Genomic DNA, 20761 nt, shown 5'->3' on the forward strand with positions numbered 1-20761 from the left:
TTTTAAAATGTTATTTATATCAAATAAGATATTTTCCTAAATTTGAACTTGTTAACCTTACTATTATCCCAAGCAACTGCCCACATAGAAACTTACAAAATCTATTTTCATCAAATTTTACCCCATAAATAGTGCCTTGTGGCGTGGTTTATTCCTAAACTAAAAATATAAACGATATATTGGCAAAATTGGATGTTTGTGGTTACAGCAAATTTAAAATGAATTTGCCATATTGCAGAGCTGTTTATAAGAAGAATAAAAAAAAACTGAACAGTGACCAGTCTGACTAAATTAAAGTTATACTCTGTTGTTTTTCTTTGTTTGAGCGAGTACATGATAAATTAATATTCCAAACCCTGAATAACTACTGTAAGCCTAATAGTTTAATAGTAGGGGGCTAGTTCCTGCATGTGGCTGGTATACAAGTAGTGTGAAGCTACAAGTTATTTGTGACATCGAACTAGAAATATTGACCATGAACCATGCAAAACTGTAAACCCCGAGGGATTACCAGTTGTAAAAACAAGAAACTCCAAACAGAGAACAGTCTACAGGCCAAAAGGTAAAGAGTCTGTAATAAAACCCGAATCAACATTGTCTTTTCGGTGGTGATGAGGCATCTGAGATTTGAAAGACGTAGAGATGGCTTCCTTCTTACTTAACGGGTAAGATATTTAACTAATAGATAACAATGTAAATTTAACAGCATGAGTTATGCTGCGTTGTCGTAATTACCGTAATTCTGAGATGACAACGTGACGTTCAACTTGGTGCTGTTCATGTCCTCGGACTGGGATTATCTGTTTCTGTAGCGACAGTCAACAAAATGAACCCACGTGCAAGAATATAACTGGCAGCTATAAAACACAATACAAGTAACAGTTGCTATGCAAATGCATTATTATTATTACACTTTATAATTATTTCCTTAGGCTGTTATTACATGGATAGCCTAGATATCTAACTGTGCTACATGTCTTTCGTTTATGTTCACATTACTTTTGTATGAAAACATCTACAGGTGCATCTCAAAAAATTGGAATATTGTGAAAAAGTTCATTTTCACAATATTCTTATTTCAATAAAACTTATTTCAAAAAGTGAAACTTTCATATATTTTAGATTCATTACAATGCCAAATTCCGGAAATGTTGGGACGTTTTTTTAAAATTTGAATAAACTGAAAAAAAAAAGACTTTCAAATCACATGAGCCAATATTTTATTCACAATAGAACATAGAGAACATAAATGTTTAAACAGAGAAATTTTACACTTTTATCCACTAAATGAGCTCATTTCAAATTTGATGCCTGCTACAGGTCTCAAAAAAGTTGGCACGGCAGCAACAAAGAAAGAAATTTTTTTTTAAATTCAGCTGGGAGAACATGTAGCAACTAATTAAGTTAACTGACATCAGGTCTGTAGCATGATTAGCTATAAAAGGGATGTCTTAGAGAGGCAGAGGTTCTCCAATCTGTGAAAGAGTGCGTAAAAAGATTGTGGAATACTTCGAAAACAACGTTCCTCAACGTCAAATTGCAAAGGCTTTGCAAATCTCATCATCTAAAGTGCATAACATCATCAAAAGATTCAGAGAAACTGGAGAAATCTCTGCGTAAGGGACAAGACCGAAGATCTTTGTTGGATGGCCGTGGTCTTCGGGGGCCTCAGACGACACTGCATCACTAATTGCAAGATTCTGTCATTGACATTACTAATTGGGCCCAGGAATACTTCCAGAAACCACTGTCAGTAAACACAATCCGCCCTGCCATCTGCAGATGCTAACTAAAGCTCTATCATGCAAAAAGGAAGCCACATGTGAACATGGTCCAGAAGTGCTGTAGTGTCCTATGAGCCAAGGCTCATTTAAAATGGACTGTTTCAAAATGGAAAAGTGTTTTATGGTCAGATGAATCCAAATTTGACATTCTTGTTGTAAATCACAGACTCCGCATCCTTCGGGCTAAAGAGGAGGAGATCTTCCAGCGTGTCATCAGCATTTGGTTCAAAAGCCAGCATCTCTGATGGTATGGGGGTGCATAAGTGCATATGGTATGGGGAGCTTGCATGTTTTGGAAGGCACTATGAATGCTGAAAGGAATGTAAAGGTTTTAGAGCAACATATGCTCCCCTCCAGACGACGTGTATTTCATCAGGACAATGCAAAACCATATACTGCAGCTATTACAACAGCATGGCTTCATAGTAGAAGAGTCTGGGTGCTGAATAGGTTGTTTGCACATGACGTCACTGATGACGCGCGAAATGCAGCTGGAGGGCAGGAAGTGATTTTTCTCCATAGGAATCAGTAGCAGAAACTCAAAATTCCTGTGTTTTGCGTTGTTTAAGGATGCTTAAATCGGCCAAACCGAGAAAACACAAGGAGCTTTTACTGTGTACGACAATGTGTTGTTCATAAGAGGGGGAAAGTCAAGAAACTGACTGAAAAACGCAGGGGAAAGTGGCTTGTAAAGCTGCGTCTGCGGTCGGGAGGAGCGAGTCGGATAATGCTCGTGTGTGCAAATGGTTAATATAATATAAGATATAATAGTATATTAAAATATTAATAAATATATAAACAGATTGCACCGCCACCGCTCACGCATTTAGCGTGAGACGGTCAGAATTCACTCAATTCTAAACGGCCACATCCGGCGCACCGTGCACTTCAGTGTCGGGTCGATTCCAGCTCGGATGCGGCAGTGTCGGCTCGCTAACGGCCGCCGCATCTAGCGAATCATTACACGAAAAATACGTCAAAGATGACCACAAACCCTTCAGCAGCTGGAAACCTACAGTCATGGCCAAAAATATTGGCACCCTTGGTAAATATGATCAAAGAAGGCTGTGAAAATTAATCTGCATTGTTAAACCTTTTGATCTTTTATTTAAAAAGTTCACAAAAATCTAACCTTTCATTGGATAATAAGAATTTAAAATGGGGGTAAATATCATTATGAAATAAATGTTTTTCTCTAATACACATTGGCCACATAATGGCACCCTTTTATTCAATACTTTTTGAAACCTCCATTTGCCAGTTTAACGGCTCTAAATGTTCTCCTATGATGCCTGATGAGGTTAGAGAACACTTGACGAGATCAGAGACCATTCCTTCATCCAGATTCACTCCAGACCCTTTAGATTCCCAGCTCCATGATGGTGCTTCTTCTCTTCAGTTCACCCCACTCATTTTCTATAGGGTTCAGGTCAGAGGACTGGAATGGCCAGCAGAAGCTTGGTTTTGTGCTCAGTGACCCATTTTTGTGTTGTTTTTGAGGTTTGTGTTTGTATTATTGTACAGGTTGGAAGATCCAAACATGGCCCATTATAAGATTTCTAACAGAGTCAGTCACTTATTGACAGTGTTGGGCAGTGTTAGTTACTAGTAATTTAGTTACTGTAATAATATTACTTTTTGCAGTAACTAGTAGTGTAACTAATTATTAATAAGATTTCAGTAATAATATTGCAGTTACTTTCCATAAAACAGCTTAGTTACATAGTTACTTTTGAGCCTCAACCCCGCTGATTTAAAATCTAACAATAAAATAATTCCTAGATTTATTTTCATAGTTTTCATGACTCACATATGCATGTGATGTCCCCAGTGCAGCAGGCAAGCTTGTAATATGGAAAAGCTTACATTCAGCAGATAGAAATATTGCATTATATTGATTTTGTCAGGAAAAAGATCTGTTGTGTAATTTGTGGCTTTACTTTACTCTGGCGTTGCATCCCTCTGATCAGCATGTGGTACATTATATTAATATAATTAAAAATATTTTTGGAAAATTTAACAGTTTCTTACAAACTCATGTGATTTGATAAAATGCATAACGAAATTTAATCGCATATGGGTAACGGAAAAATTACTTCAAGCTACACATGACAATTAATGAGATGAATACAACACTTCTACTTGAATGCCACTATCAATCATTGAGTGTTTGTAATAACTTCTGACTGCGATCCAATGTGGATTTTGGTCAAATGATGAGGCAGAAATATGTTGTTAGTAACATTCTAGAAGAATTTTATCTGGAAGATACACAGTTACAACTTCTGTGGGGCGTGAAGAAAAAGTAATGTAACTAGTAGTGTAACTAATTACTGTTGCCAGAAAGTAATAAGTAAAGTAACAATATTACTTTTGAAAGGAGTAACTAGTAATGAGTAATATATTACATTCTTTGAGTAACTAGCCCAACACTGCTTATTGATTTTTTATCTGTTGGTATTTGATAGAATCAAATCTGTCACAGTGCCGTGTGTCTAAACAAGATGTCCAAGACCTCCAGCAGGAATGCAGGCCCACAACATCAAAAATACAGCAGTATATTTCATTGTATACATGGGGTACTTTTTATCCCTGTGTTCACCAAACCCATCTTGAGTGTTTGCTGCTAAAAAGCTCATTTTTTAGTTTCATCTGACCATAGAAGCCAGTCCCATGTGAAGTTCCAGTTATGTCTGATAAACTGAATATGCTGGAGTTTGTTTTTGGATGAGCTAGGAGAATTTTTCTTGAAACCCTCCCAAACAACATGTGGTGATGTAGGTGCTGTTTGACAATTTAATTTTAAGGTTTTCTGACCCCGAGACTCAAATATTTTCTGCAATTCTCCAGCTGTGGTCCTTGGATAGTCTTTAGCTACTTGAACTCTCCTTCTCACCGTGCATTAGGACGATTTAGACACACGTCCTCTTCCAGGCAGTTTTGTAACATTTTATGTTGATTGGAAACACTTAATTATTGCTCTGATGGTGGAAATTGGAATTTTCACTGCTCTAGCTCTTTCCTTAAAGCCACTTCACTAATTTGCGAAGCTCAATTATCTTTTGCTGCACATCAGAAATATATTCTTTGGTTTTTCTCATTGTGATGGATGATTAAGGGAATTTGGGCTTTGTTTTCCCTCCTATTTATATTTCTGTGAAACAGGAAGCCATGGCTGGATAATTTCATGTTCATAATCACCCTGGAGTGCTCAAAATTGTGAATATGAATGGGAATATACTTCAGAGATATTTTACTCATAAGAATTTATAGGGGTGCCAATAATTGTGTCCAACATGTATTTGAGAAAAACATTTATTTCATAATGATATCCCCCCCCCCCATTTTAAATTCTTATTATCCAATGAAAGGTTAGATTTTGTTTTTTAAATAAAAGATCAAAAGGATTAACAATGCAGATTAATTTTCACAGCCTCCTTTGATCATATTTACCAAGGGTGCCGATATTTTTGGCCATGACTGTATATCAAGCAAGAATGGTACAAATTCCAACACCAAAACTCCAGAAACTCATAACCTCAATGCCCAGACGTCTTCAAACTGTTTTGAAAAGAAGAGGAGATGCTACACCATGGTAAACATGCCTCCGTCCCAACTATTTTGAGACCTGTAGCAGGCATCAAATTTGAAATGAGCTCATTTTGTGCATAAAATTTTTACATTTCTCAGTTTAAACATTTGTTATGTTCTATTGTGAATATATGATCAGTGAGGTGTGGCATAGAAGTGATCAGCCTCTGGCTCTGCTGAGACACTATTGAGCCTTCAGCTCGTCTGTATTGTTGGATCGACTGTTTCTCATCTTTCTCTTGAAAATATCCTATAGATTCCATATGGGCTTCAGGTCAGGCATGTTGGCTGGCCAATCAAGCACAGTAATATCATGGTCAGCAAACCACTTAGAAGTGGTTTTGGCATTGTGGGCAGGTGCTAAAGTCCTGCTGGAAAAGGAAATCAGCATCTCCATAAAGCTTGTCAGCAGATAGAAGCATAAAGTGCTCCAACATCTCCTGGTAGACGGCTGCATTGACTTTGGACTTGATAAAACACAATGGACCAGCACCAGCAGACATCACGGCACCCCAAATCATCGCTGATTTCGGAAACTTCACACTAGACATCTGCCTCTCCAGTCTTCCTCCAGACTTCAGACCTTGATTTCCAAATGAAATGCAAAATTTACTTTTATCTGAAAAGAGGATTTTTCTATTTTTCTCCTTAGCCCAGGTAAGATGCTTCGACGTTGTTTCTGTTTCAGAAGTGGCTTGGTAGCCCTTTTCCTGAAGACGTCTGAGCGTGGTGACTCTTGATGCACTGACTCCAGCTTCAGTTCTCTCCTTGTGAAGCTCTCCCAAGTGTTTGAATCAGCTTTGCTTGACAGTATTATCAAGCTTGCGGTCATCCCTTTTGCTTGTGCACCTTTTCCTACCCAATTTCTTCCTTCCAGTCAACTTTGCATTTAATATGCTTTGATACAACACTCTGTGAACAGCCACACCTTTCAGTAATGACCTTCTGTGACTTACCCTCTTTGTGGAGGGTGTCAATGATTGTCTTCTGGACCATTGCCAAGTCAGCAGTCTTCCACATTATTGTGGTTTCAAAGAACAAGAGATACCCGGAATTTATACTGTAGGGATGGCCATTTAATGAAACTCAAACGTAAATATTCTAATATTTTGAGATACTGGATTTTAGAGTTTCATGAGCTGTATGTTCTAATCATCAAAATTTGAACAAAAAAACATTTGAAATGTCTTACTTTACATGTAATGAATCTAGAATATATGAAAGTTTCAATTTTTGAAATAAGTTACCAAAAAAATACGATATTCATGATATTCACATTTTTTGAGTTGCACCTGTACACTGGCAAAAGTCAATTACACAAATTTTAAAACATAAATATTACTAAATAACTGCTTAATTACATTTAGTACTGGAAGTGCCGCCATTTTTCTCTGGTTCCTTGTGAGGTGCAGCAGTCAGGTGCTACAACAAGCCATAGCTCTCAGAAAATTCCCAGTTCACAAGTTGTAATTACGAGTTCTACGAGGACGTGAACGCTTTTTTCAAGTTGGTATCTCGTAATGAAAAATGAAAGATTGGCTGTGAAGAGATGCCACTGATGTTGTAGGTCACATGACCATATCAACATTGTGGCTGTAGCACATCCAAATTTTATTCATAGAGGTGGGCGATATACCGGTAGACATGATTAATTGGTAGAAATTTGTCAACTGGTAGAGATTTTGGACTGTTGTCTCTATCCCAGTAACACGCTTACGTGACATTGCTGTGATACGTGGTCATGAAAACTTATCGTTTGCACACATTTTAAGCATTGCTGTTTTTAAACAAGTGATTGAATCAGTGGTTGAAACGCAATCAACAGAGACTGGTTTTGTCAGAGAGGTGCACACATGTGAAGAAGGAGCTCATAGAGTGTGAGAGTATTGAACAGAGTTATTTTTGCTGCTTTATAGGCTAGGCCTTGAACAGTTAAATACTCACACTTGTTTGTGTCAAAATGCCCGTCTTTGCAAGTATCCTCGTAAACACAGTAATTTAATTCTTAAGTGTAAGCAAACAGCTGAAAAAACAGATGTGTAACAGTATATTGGATCCGGGCAGCTCTTATAATTCGTTACATTTATATAGCGCTTTTCTGGGTACTCAAAGTGTTTTATATAGTAAGGGGGAATCTCCTCAACAACCACCAATGTGCAGCATCCACCTGGATGATGCAAAGGCAGCCATATTGCACCAGAACACCCACCACACACCAGCTTATTGGTGGAGAGGAGACAGAGTGATGAAGCCAATCAGTGTATGGGGATGATTAGGAGGCCATGATGGTCAGAGACCAATGGGCAAATTTGAACTCTTCAAATTCTACACTTTTTCGAAGGACATCCTGGGATTTTTAATGACCACAGAGAGTCAGGACCTCGGTTTAACGTCTCATCCGAAGGACAGTGTTTTTTACAGTATAGTGTCCCCATCACTATACTGGGGTGTTAGGACCCACACAGACCACAGGGTGAGCACCCCCTGCTGGCCTCACTCACACCTCTTCCAGCAGCAACCTAGTTTTGCCAGGAGGTCTCCCATCCAGGTACTGACCAGGCTCAACCCTGCTTAGCTTTAGTGGGCAACCAGTCTTGGGCCACAGGGTGATATGGCTGCTCTTAAAGTTACAGCAGTCTTATATTCCTGCTGTCTGTCATTCATGTGAATCAAACAACAAAAGAGAAAATCTGTCACTGTTCTTGACTAAAATACTTTTGTAACTTTAATAACTTTTTTTATAGGCTAGTATTAGTTTTTGTGATATTGACACTATTGACAAGAATTATGAAATTTCTATGGTAGAAAAATAACCATATCATTATATATATTGTTACCGTGAAATAAAATTACTCCGTGATTTTGATTTTGGTCATATTGCCCACCCCTAATACTACCCAAATTCATACTACCTGTATAGAACATACTGTTTTAACAATCACGTAGTAAGTTCAATGGAAGTAGTGACAGATCTTTTCTTTCATATTGTGATGCTCATCTGAGTGAAACAGATTCATATCGAAATATATCGAAAAATAAAAATATGTAGAGCAAGATAAGATCTGGGGTGTGTTTCCCAAAACCATTGTTAGTTAATTATAGTCTTAAGTACCATCAGCACCATTGAACAAAATTTGCGACCATAGTTGCTTTTGGGAAATGCACCCCTGAATGAGAGCTTGCGGTTGATTGTAGGAAAGAGGTAGAGTTTAAGGACACTAAATGATTGGAACAGTCTGGTATTCATCACCAAAGAAATATCTGTCCTTTCACCAGAAGACTGTGTCATATTTTAAATAAAAATTACGAAGTCAAAAGAAAGTTAGAAACATGCATGGATGAATCTTCACAATAAGATCAACATGCATTTAGAAAATATATATGGTGAATTTTCATTTCATGCTAAGTTTAAAATCATGTTGAAAAGTCCATGTTATATCATTATAACTACCCAAGACAGATTTACTCAACAACAAATTTATATGAGAATAAGACAAAACGGTAGTCTTAGAGAAGAAAGAAACTCCATTTATTCTGTCAAACTGACTGTGTAATTTTAATTTAATAAAGCTGAGTAGCTTAAATTTGGTGTAAACCCCTCCCACCATTTTATGGTATGTGCAGGTCTGTAAAACCAATATGTCACATGCTGGTAAGATCATGTATTATCTTGCTTTAACTGGTCTGTTATGATTGAAGTGGGAGCAACCTGTGTGTCAGTCCTACTGTGCGTATCAGCATAACAATAGCTATTAGTGTGACAGATATGAGTGCTTACATAGTTAACATCAGATGAAGTGTGTGTGCTGCTGGGGAGGTGGATGGTTAATGGGGGGGGGGTAAGGTGGTAATATGGGGATGAACTCACCCCCCCCACTGATAATGACTCCTGCTGTGCATTTTATAGAGGGGGGGGCAAGGGCCAGCTGCAGGAACAGACGCTCGCTGTCATCTCTCTCACATCTCCTTAAGCCGTCTCTCTTTCTGTTTCTCCACATACCCTTACAATCTCTTTTTAGTTTAACTTCAGGTCTTCAGGCCCATACTAAAATTCAAATAAAAACTGAAAATATAAAAATAATGCTAAAATAAACTGCTCTTAAAGAAATAAAAATCTAGATTTATTAATTACTCAATCTGACCTGTCTTAAATGATCTTAAGTTGAGTGAGTGTGCTAACACATGACCCCAAGTCTTTTCCAGCATTACTCTCACTTATACACCATTGAGGAGCTAAGCGTAATGAGGTGAACGTGTTTATTCCTTTCTCTGCTTGTCTTTGTGTGTTTTCTTGGGTCAACGAAGGCAGTGATGTTTCTCTTCATTACAAATCTGACACATTCGGAAGGCGGCTGCACTGTGACAGCTCACTTTCCAATTACCTCCTTCAGTTTTAACGAATTTTGCTTTCCATTGATGCCGCTTGCAGTCGGACGCTTGTTCATTAGGGGACTTCATATTCCAGAGATGTGGGTTTCCATCATACATACACAGAGACCCAGAGCTAATGGGCATGTACAGTAGATGGCGGCGTGTGATGTCTCCGATGGGAAAAATTATTCGCTGTGTTGTTTTGTTAACGGACGACTGGTTCCAGTGGTTGAAGAACAAATGAAGAGCTTGATTCTCATGCCGAAATGTCTTTTCAGCCTGAGGAAACTATTGGCAAATATGCCAGCAGTGCAGGACGATAACATGCTGTTTGTACATTTAAAAACAGCTGTTAGTGCAAGATTTTAGAATTGTTAAAAACAATATCAGACATCTTTATTGCTTATTTGACTAAGGGATATAAAGTCTTTTTCTAGGCAAAAATAAACAGACAAAGACTTGGTTAGAAGATTAAAATGGTCATATCTTGAAGAAATATTTTTTGTCATATCATGAAGAAATAAACTAAGCTTAAACAAGTTCCACGATGGCTACTAAGAGCAAATAGGTGTATGAAAAAAGCACACTTTAGCATACTTTTAAAAAGAGTTATTTTATACGCTTAAGTGTGAATCGAATGTAATGTTTCAGACACTTAATTGCGTGTTAATTCCAATTAAATGAAAATTTGTTATAGTTTATGCTTGTTGAATTGGTTAATGCAATCAGAGTGATTTTTGACTTTCAGTTAGTACATTTTTTAATATATATATATATATATATATATATATATATATTTCATAATTACTTCTGTTGTTTTTGATACAGTACTGCCAAATGTACTAACATGCATCTATGGTAAACTAAAATATAATTTAATGTCATTTCTAGTGAAATTTGTATGTCATGTATTTAAATATATTTGTAACTACACATTTATAATTAGGTTGCAGTTTAGTCTATTTAAAATATATTAACTTTAAATGTAATATAAAATACACTATTTTATATATAAAACACTACAATTAAAATTCTAATGAAGTACTTTACATGTAGTTTAGTGCGTTAGCCAACACATCATAATAAGTGTAGTTAAAGCATGACAAAGTATTATTAAAACATTTTAAATGTACTTGAAAGTTTTAATTTGACAATTAGTGCACTTTAGCATGTTAGAAACCGTCAAGAAATTGCACTTTAAGTACACTTAAGCTGCATTTTATTTATTCACATTATATTATTTGCACATTTTCTTTAAAAAATACTACTTTTACTACTTTTTTCTAAAGGGTAGACACAATAATTTGTTCTCTTGGTGTTTAGGAATAATATAAAAGTAATAACTGGGAAAGTTTGTCAAACCTTGTTCTGTTTCTGATTGTATGTAGCACCAGCATTTAAAAAAAGGTTGTTATTTTTTTTTTTTTAACAAGATCACTGATCATTTCAGTCCAACTTTATAGAGTGAAAAATTATTGTTTTCATTGATTGATTTTGGACATAAAAGGAGATAATAAATATTTGGTTGGGTGAATTCAGTAAAACAACAATATATAGTAGGCCATTTATTTTAATGCTAAGTAAAAAAGCCCAATCATGTTAGCGATTTCCCCTTTCACTTTGGTGCATAGAAACATTTCTGCCACCTACTGGAATGGAGTGCTGGATATACAGTATTGCACACAGAAAAGTCTTCCGAAAGAAAGTCAGTCATACAAGTTGGAACAACGTGAGTTTAATGATGACTGCACTTTCTTTAGTGGGTTTAAGAGTTTGTGCAGCACATTTTGTGAAACATTTTTTTGAAGGATGGGGCAGCAAGAACTATACTGGAGCCCACAGGAAACTCACAGCTCACAAGTAACTAAAGCAAACTTACACAGAAATATTCAATTTAATTACAATGGTCAGAGAGATGGAGTAAATTTTGACTAACATTATAGAAGGGGGGGAAAAATCATGAATAATGTATGATATGACCATGAAATTTGATGCCCATGAAACTTCCAACAAGTTTTAACAAGTCTTTTTACTTTGTATAAAAATGCACAGAATATTTGTGAAAAGAGAAATGATCAATGTAAACGTGGTGGGTGCCATGCAGTGTGTGTGTGTGTGTGTGTGTGTGTGTGTGTCAGTGTATCATAAAGATTTATTACATTGAAACTGCTCATTATCATGTAGACTGGACTTACTCAGTCAAGCAGAGAATTAAAATCCCTAATTGTGCTGTCATCCTCTTTTTCTCCTCTCTCTCTCTCTCTCTCCTTGTATCTGACCCCTCCAACTCTCATTCTCACCCTCTCTTCCTGTCCGTTCCTCCTCTTTTCTGTGTCTGATCACTTCCTCTGGACTGTCTATCTTGAATTTTACATTCCACATTCATCTCCTCCATCTCTTCTTGGTCTGTTTTTCATTCCTCTCATCCTTCTCATCCCTCTGTTCACCTCCTCTTTATATCTATATATTTCTCTCTATTCATTAAATGATTTTCTGTCTTACTCTCTGTCCCTTTCCCCCTTCAGCATCTCAGCCATTTTCACTCTTTCATTATCTGTCTGGCCCCATCCCTAATCTTCACTCTTCACTCTCCATCTGTCCTTCTTGTACAGCATCCAGGTTTTTATCTCACTCTAACTTGATATATTTGTTTAGTGGCTGCACTCCTCAGGTGATTGTTGAAGTTCTCACACCACACATGCATAAAATGTTTATACGTTTATTGGAACTATATAACAATGCTGTTCACTGTTACCTTACCATATGCAGTATGTATCATATTTAACAGGACTACACGTGTAATTTTACTGCAAAATGTAAAAAAAAATTAATAAAATAAAAAATGTTTATAATAAATATAGAAAATGTATAGTATATTTATTTACACATTCTCATATGTTCTTCTTATATTTATATTATATTATTAAAAAAATAGTATGAATCGTCTATTATATAGGTTAATTTATAGTAAAATAACAAATCTCATGTAGTACATGATTTCACATCAAAATATTTCTATACATGCATGCAGTTATAGATTGTGAAATTTATAGACAGCAAAAAAAGCCATCCCATAACACCTAGAACATTTTAGTAATACTTTAGTAGGGACTCTAGGGAACAATTCTCACTATTAACTATGTTTATTAGCATTATTAATATATTCTCCATTTATTAGTACGTATAAAGCACACATTCTGAATGAACATATTCTACATCCCTAATCCAATAACTAAATTTAACAACTACCTTATTAACTATTAATAAGCAGCAAATTAGGAGTTTATTGAGGCAAAAGTCATAGTTAATGGTTTGTTAATGGTGAGAATTGGACCATATAATAAAGCATGACCACATTTTTTTTTTTTTAAATCATTGTTTTGGTTATTTATTTATTTATTTTTGTTTAACCATATATTTAATAGTATTAAAGGATTTTACAAGTGTATTCATTCTTTTGTTTCAGGGCCATTCCACCAAATGGGCACCATTTCTGTCCCCAGGACATTATAGGTACAAACACGCATAAAAATTAACTATAAAATACATTTTATTATTAAGCAAAGTGTCCTGCACATTAATCTAACTGGAATTGAAAAATATATAATTTAAAAAAATTATTAAAAACTACCTAAAACACTGAAAATATAGCATTTGTACATGTCCCCAGTGTCTAATGCTGGATGTTTAAAATCCTTCAGAAATCATGTTTGTTTTGCATTTTTGTGTATCTCCATGTCCCATCTGTGCTTTACATACATTTATTTCAAAATAAATGTATAATATTTTGGATAAAATACACATTTTAGTCGTGTGCCCTGCTTTTCACTCAGTCCTGTTACCCTAACACATTCCCCGCTCTAAAAAACTGGGAAAATTCCACAAGACACATTTTCAACATAATATTGCAACATCTGGATCTTTTGAAGGCAATGAAATTACCGAAAGTATGTGGTCTTGTTTTCTTTTCTGTATATTTGATGATATTGTAACGGTGGCTGGGAGCGTCATTATAAACATACTGTCCTGTTACCTAAATTATTTCTTAGATGTTACTTGTTTATTTTAAAAATACAAATCTTTGTGAATCACTATAATTTGCTGAGTATTCTCATAATTTTATCATGTACTCCATGTGGCTAGATTATATGTATTTGCTAATTTTATCCTAAAATCTCAATCCTGTTACTTTCAGTCCTGCTACTCATATACTCATATATCCTATACTTATATATAGTAACTGAGTAAAAGTAACAGGAGTGAGTAGTGTCATCAAAATTATTAATGTAAATATTAGGCAACATCCATATTAATCTAGATAAATTTGAAAATGCATCTTTTTCTCAACATTTTGGCCTTCTATCCACATGGAGACAATGCTTTTGCCCAGAGAAAACCTATGGTTGTTCCTGCATTGTTGTTTTATATTACATTCCTGCAAGTATATGACAGAAAATGTATGATTTCTGTCCTGTGGCAAATATGTATTAGACTCATATATGGAATGGCGTTTGAGTGTGAGCTGCGCTATAAGAAAACAATATCCACAGAAAAACTGAAAAGATATTATTTAAGTTTATTATTTTTAATATTAATTTTAATTTAATATTTATTATTTTTTAGTTATTTATATATTATCTTATAACCTGTCCTCTACCCTTAAACATAACCCTAACAAAAACCTCAACAGACCACTAGATTTAAATAGAAACATGATTTGGCCTTTTTTAGCACTCACTAGTCAATGTTCAACACTTTCACTGAATCAGTGCCAACATTAACACCTCACATGTGTAGTCAAACCTGTATACTAATATAATGGATATTATCCTGTTACCAGTTTCATTCCTGTTACTAAATAGTTTTTTTCTTTAAAAAATAAAGTTAAACAACTATTTAAAATTAAAAATTAATTAAGTTTAATTAAGTAATTGATCCTATTGTTTAATAAATTGCATAATAGAAAATTGATAAGCTTGAGGTTTAAGTCGCCTTTAAAATGAAAAAAATGGGTTTGTGTACTTTAGAAAAATACACCTTGTGTAGATAAATAGTGACTTTTTATGATAAAAAATAATGTTTTTTGACCGTGAAACCAACAATTTCTTTAAAATAAACACCTGCCTGAGGGGGAAATGAAGGAATTTGTTGACATAATTTTAAACATGCTTTTTAAAAGACATCAGAGTTTTGGTAACAGGACTGAGAAAAATGCATCCATCTTCCACTTAAAAATTGTGTAAAAAATTAAATAAAGTTACCTGAGATGGACCAATACAGATTTTGAATAGTTAAATATGTGTATTACTAGATTCAGTCTTTAAAAAAAGATAGAAAATTATTATAATTTTTTTTTTTTGAAGAGTTTTGGAAGCAAATGGCAGCCATTCGGTGGAATGACCCTTTAACAAACAAGTGGGGAAAATCATTTTAAATGTGTTAAAAAAAGAAGGTTTCTTTTAATACTCTCCAATTCTTTGGGTCATATTCTCTCTGTTTCTTTCTGTCTGTCTCTCTCTCTCACATACACACACACACACACACACACACACACTCTCTCTCTCTCTCTCCTGTTCTCTCCTTGTCAGTAACATTACAGCTTAAACCGACAAGGTTAAAGTCCTAAGACCTCTTTCAGGGCTGTGTAAATGTGTGTGTGTGTGTGTGTGTGTTTGTGTGTGCCTTTGAGCTACAGAACACTAATACTCACACACACTCACACAGTCTCCACTTGTAAGCAGGAAACAAACACACCAAAACAACAAAAGCCCAGAGGAAATTGAGAAGATTCAAGGAAAAATCCTCTATTCACTGCTGTACGAAATGCTCCCGGTGGCTATTTCAGGTGTCCGATGTGTGCAAGAGTGTGTGTGTCTGGCTTTATTTAGCTATACTTTGGGGAAATTGTTCCCATAAGTTAGCTCGGTCTGACTTCTTGGGACATCTAAAGGTAAAGGTAAAAATATATTAAATAATGTGTTATTTAATATTTTATTTAATTTCTTAAAAATACAATAATATTTATTCATTTATTTATTTATAGAAAAAAATATTGGAAAAGAAAACATCCTAATCAAAAGACACTTGTTTCATATCCATAATAAATATTTCAAATGGTTTCATTAATCTAGAAATAGAAATTAAAATAGACACTGTCAAAGTTCTAGTTTTATCTCAAGATATTATGATAAATAATTTTTAGAGCAGTTCGTTTTTTACCCTACTTTTATTCTTGTTTGGTTTTACATTCTAAGAGCTGGCAACAATAATGAAACATTTATTGTGAAAATTTCAAATATTTAAATTTCAATTATTTAACATTACACAGACAGCTTCAGTACAGTATAAACAAACAACATAAACATAAAAAAATATTTAAAGGGAATTCAATATTTTCTGAATTACATAACTGGCTTAATTATGTCATTTAGCAAATGTTTCATGAAAATTTATAAATTTCTTTATACGGAGAGGGAGCACAAAAAGTGATTTTGGTGGTCCTTGGCATCAAGAAGATTGAAAACCCTGCTCTAGTAACTGTATTGGCAGAAACTGTGGTTACTGCGGTACTTTGTTGTGTGAGATATGTCTGTCTGGTATATATCTGTCTGTGCATGTGTGTGTAAATGAATTCAGACTATAAATGCAGTCGAGTCCATAGCAGTATAGAAGACCTGCTATAAAAGTGAGTAGACTAAAATAATATGGCTCTTGCCTGCATATAGCTTACTTGTGTTTGGGATTCTTTCTCTCTCGCTGTCACTCTCTCTTACTCTTGCTCATTCTCCCCCAGCCCTCTCTCTTTCTCTCTCTGTCTCTAATTGGGTCTAGGATGAGTTTCTTTCGACAGGTCCATTCATCATGGACGAGACCAGAAGGACAAACCCTCTGGGAGAGATGGAGAGAGAGAGAGCAAGGAGGGGGGTCAGACAGCTGGATGAGAGGGTCTTTTGCCTGTCAGCTCACTTCTCTCCTCTTTTTTCCCCATTTCTTTTTTCAAACTCGTCATGAGTGTCAGTTTTACAGGCATAGGAAAATACGAGGAAATTGTACAGCTCACTGGAGCATTAGTTAGATGATTAGATCAACATTTGTTTTAACCCTTTAATGTGCACACACATACTTGAACAAAACTTGCATTTTTAGAAATAAGAAAGGAGCAGAGGGTTATGAGAGGAAAGTGAAGGTTGTGTGTTTGAAAGCAGGATGACAGTAAGCACTCAAAGGCCACTCACTGTAAGATGCTCTGTGTCCCCTTCGGATATCCCTTTAGCAAATGACTGATGTTTGAATCAATCTACATTTTTCATGTCTTAGAGACACTTGGATACTGTGAAGTTCTTCTGATACTGTTGTCTGTCTTTTTTGTGCATGCTTTTTGCATCATGTGACTCACTCTTCCAATTTTACAGACTACAAGTTTAGTTTAGTCTAACAGTCAGTATACAGTCAATAAGTCCAACATTGGAATGATATTGAATTTTGGTTGAAAATCGAGTTGACATTAACCTCCAACACTGGACAGACATTGGATTTTCTTGGGAATGAAAATCAGGTTTACATCAAAACCTAATGTTGGCTTCATGTCAGCCTCATTGGACAGACATAAAATTTTGGTTAATTAAAACAAATGAAATAGCAATGTCAGTTGTTGGTAATATTCTACATCAAATTGGCATTAGCATTGAACATTGGCAATTGACAGAATTTTGGTAACCCAACATCAAAAACTATATTCAACCACATATCAATGTCACATGACATTGGTGGCCCACTGAGCAGAGACATTTTAAGGGGAGGTTACACTTCAATAATATAAGAATGCATGGGAGAAATTGTAACACTCAACATTGTGGCTGCCCTGCAGTAGTCAGCCTTTTCTTTTCTCTTGAATGCACATGCATGTTGGTACCATGAAAGATATCCATTTTTGATGCTGTTGTTGTCAGATTTGATTACTGATGTGGAATATTATTTAAATGTAACATCGAAAAATAATTTTAAATATTTGATTTTCCCATTAATGTAGTTAGGATCTCATTTTTCTGTCTGTCTTTTCAGGAGGAGAAGTCACTGAATGTATACATCCTCATTTACATATTCATCAATTATACTTCTTATGTAGATATTACCTATACTTGCATGACTGGAAATAGTTGCATGGGGGCATTAACAAGATGGTCACCGAGTGTACTGACTTGCCTAAGAGAATTTAAATTCTTTTGCCTTAAAATAATTTATTGTAATTGCTTCTTTATTCATTACAACCTTCTATGACTACTTATGTGACAGTATTTCTTCTTAAAACATTATCTCACAATTGCTCAAAGATTTATTTTATTTTTTTCCAGATTTAAAAACAGGCTTCCATAACCAACAGTGTATTCAAGTTGCAAACCCACAACCTTGATGTTGCAAATTCGCTACAGAAACACCATCATTCGCCCTCAACCCAAATCCTTTTTAATTTACCAGAGGATTTCTTTATCTTACAATTGCAGAAAAAATGGAAAGACCTTTACCATCTAACTTCTTGAGCAATATAAAAAGTTTTAAATAAGAGCTAGTACTTCTCTAAACTAATTACTGTGGGGAGTTCACTTTCCTGAAAACGACTGTTCACCTCTTAGCCTCCCCTAAGGCCCACCCACGACCGTCAGCATGTGTGAATGTGAGAGAAAAAGAGACTACAACTCCTTGTAATCAAGTGTCTCCAATTCTTCAAGCGTGTGTGTGTGTTTGCTTGTGTATGAGGGGGAGAGAACATGTGCATCCTCATGTAAGCGTTTGTGTACGTCTGTGTGTGTGCTTGCAAGTGTCTTCACCTGCACGTCAGCTCTACGCTCCTCTGTCTTAATAAGACTCTTGCAATTACCTTACCAGCACCCTCCATTTCCACTCACACACACGCAGAAGTAGCTGCTCTGTGAGTGACGTTAATTTGCATGGCTTCTTGGCCCTCTAATGGCTATCTCTCCCACTTGCGCTCTTCTCGCCGAGCAAGAGCAAATAAAATAGACAGGAAAAATAAAAATGTCATGATTATTTATTTAATCAGGCTTGAAGGAGCTAGTCTAATAAAGGGAAGGAAAATTTGTCCAACACAGATGATTCATTTTAGTATGTAGACTAAAGTTCAGTTCTAAATTATATTTATCTTTATATTGGTGTATGCTCTCAATTATAGCTCCCTGTGTCTTATTAAGTCTTGTGAGGGGTGGATGTAATTAACAAATGTGGACATAGCATCCATATATGGTTTTCCCCTCTGTAGTTACCAAAGCATGCAGAGCACTTTAAATGCACATGTCATTGGAGGAACTGTGATATAATTATTAAAGTGCCCCTATTATGGATTTTTGAAAATTAGCTTTCATGCAGTGTGTAACACAGCTCTAAGTGAATGAAAACACCCTGCAAAGTTTTAAATCTGAAAGTGCATCGTGTATAAAGTTATTGTCTCTCAAAAGAAAGAGTCGACTCTGAATCATTGAAACGAGTCGTTTTTAAAAGGAATCCCAAGCCGTTTCATGTTGACGTCAACATGAAACATTAGCATATTTCCCGGCCACTTGTTGGTCTTTTCGCGTTGGTCTGAATGAAAATGCAAGTTCATTCTTTGCCACTAGGTGCCGCTTTTGGAGCGGTAAATCGTTTGGGAGTCGTTGAGCAAGTAAGGTAAAAAATAAATGCATATTATATTTACATTTATAATTATAATTATACATTTTTTGACCTTGCATGCATGTCAACCTGTTGTTGGGGACTCCCAAAACCAAAATATTAACCTTTCATTACCCATAATAGGGGCACTTTAACAGCACAATGCAATTTTTTTAACCCATCCTGAAAAAGCTGCCTACTGAGAAGATAAGCTTATAGAAGCATTATACAACAGTTCCAAATGTCAAATTTGGGTGGCAGAGCATTATTCCAAAAGTGCTTATATGCAATCTAACATCACTAGCATTTTTCACTGTTTGTGCAACTGACTGTCGGTTGAGACTCATTCTGCAGCTTACATTGTCCAAGCGAGTGGACAATTGAATTGTTTACTTAACCTTTTCATTTAACACACTTATTCATTCAGGAACAAAGCATCACTGCTGTGGTGTAATCCATTTTGTCTTTTATTTTTGTTGACAGAGCACGTAACAAGCTAAAAATTTAATGATCAATATTAATTTATTGTTTATTGAACCGTTGTGTTAAAAAAAGTACATGAAGAAATCATTAAAGTAATCCATATGAATGAAGTGTTTAGTTTAAATGATTGCTTTAAATGCTGAACAGATTTTATATACATATAAACATTAATCAGTGCACATAGAACTAATCAAATATGGTACACAGGATTTTAATCGTGAAGCACTAACACAAATTTCTTGCATTCCAGGTTTTTCTTTCTGTAATTGATGTGCTCGGTTGTTTAAAGTGATCATGTCTTAATTTTGACCAATTGGAATTAATTTGTAATTTGTAATTTATTTTTCACCTGATGGGGATAAAATTCCTTGATGGAGACCAGCGTTAACAACACAACATATGTCGGTCACCGATCATACAGGTTTTATTAATAGGGATGTTCACCTGGTGGTACTACAATGCTTTGGTTGTATTATACTTTAAGCAATCCCTGAGAGAATAACTGTTAGAAATCAGAAAAGGTTTGTTGGCTTGGTTTGGAGAAACAATTTAGGTGTTATGTATTAGGTTTTGTGGGACACAACTGCATATTTAGGCAAGTAATTTCCAGATGATAATGAGCTTTTGAAAGTGCTGCTAGGAGAGAGTGATCCACTGTATCCAAAGTCAAAAATGTACACACCTGAGGAACTCCTCTGCTTTGAAGTGCTCATTCATCATGTTATCTGGCTGAGACTCAAGCTCTGCAGAAATCACAGTTTGCCACTGTGCTTCTAATCTGGGAATGCACCCAAGTGCCGAAATATCGCAAGTGCCAACCTGGCAAACTAGGTATTCGGGCAGTGACCCAAGACTGTGTTACTGAATGT

This window comes from Onychostoma macrolepis, chromosome 01 (assembly GCF_012432095.1).
Source record: "Onychostoma macrolepis isolate SWU-2019 chromosome 01, ASM1243209v1, whole genome shotgun sequence".
Lineage (NCBI taxonomy): Eukaryota > Metazoa > Chordata > Actinopteri > Cypriniformes > Cyprinidae > Onychostoma > Onychostoma macrolepis.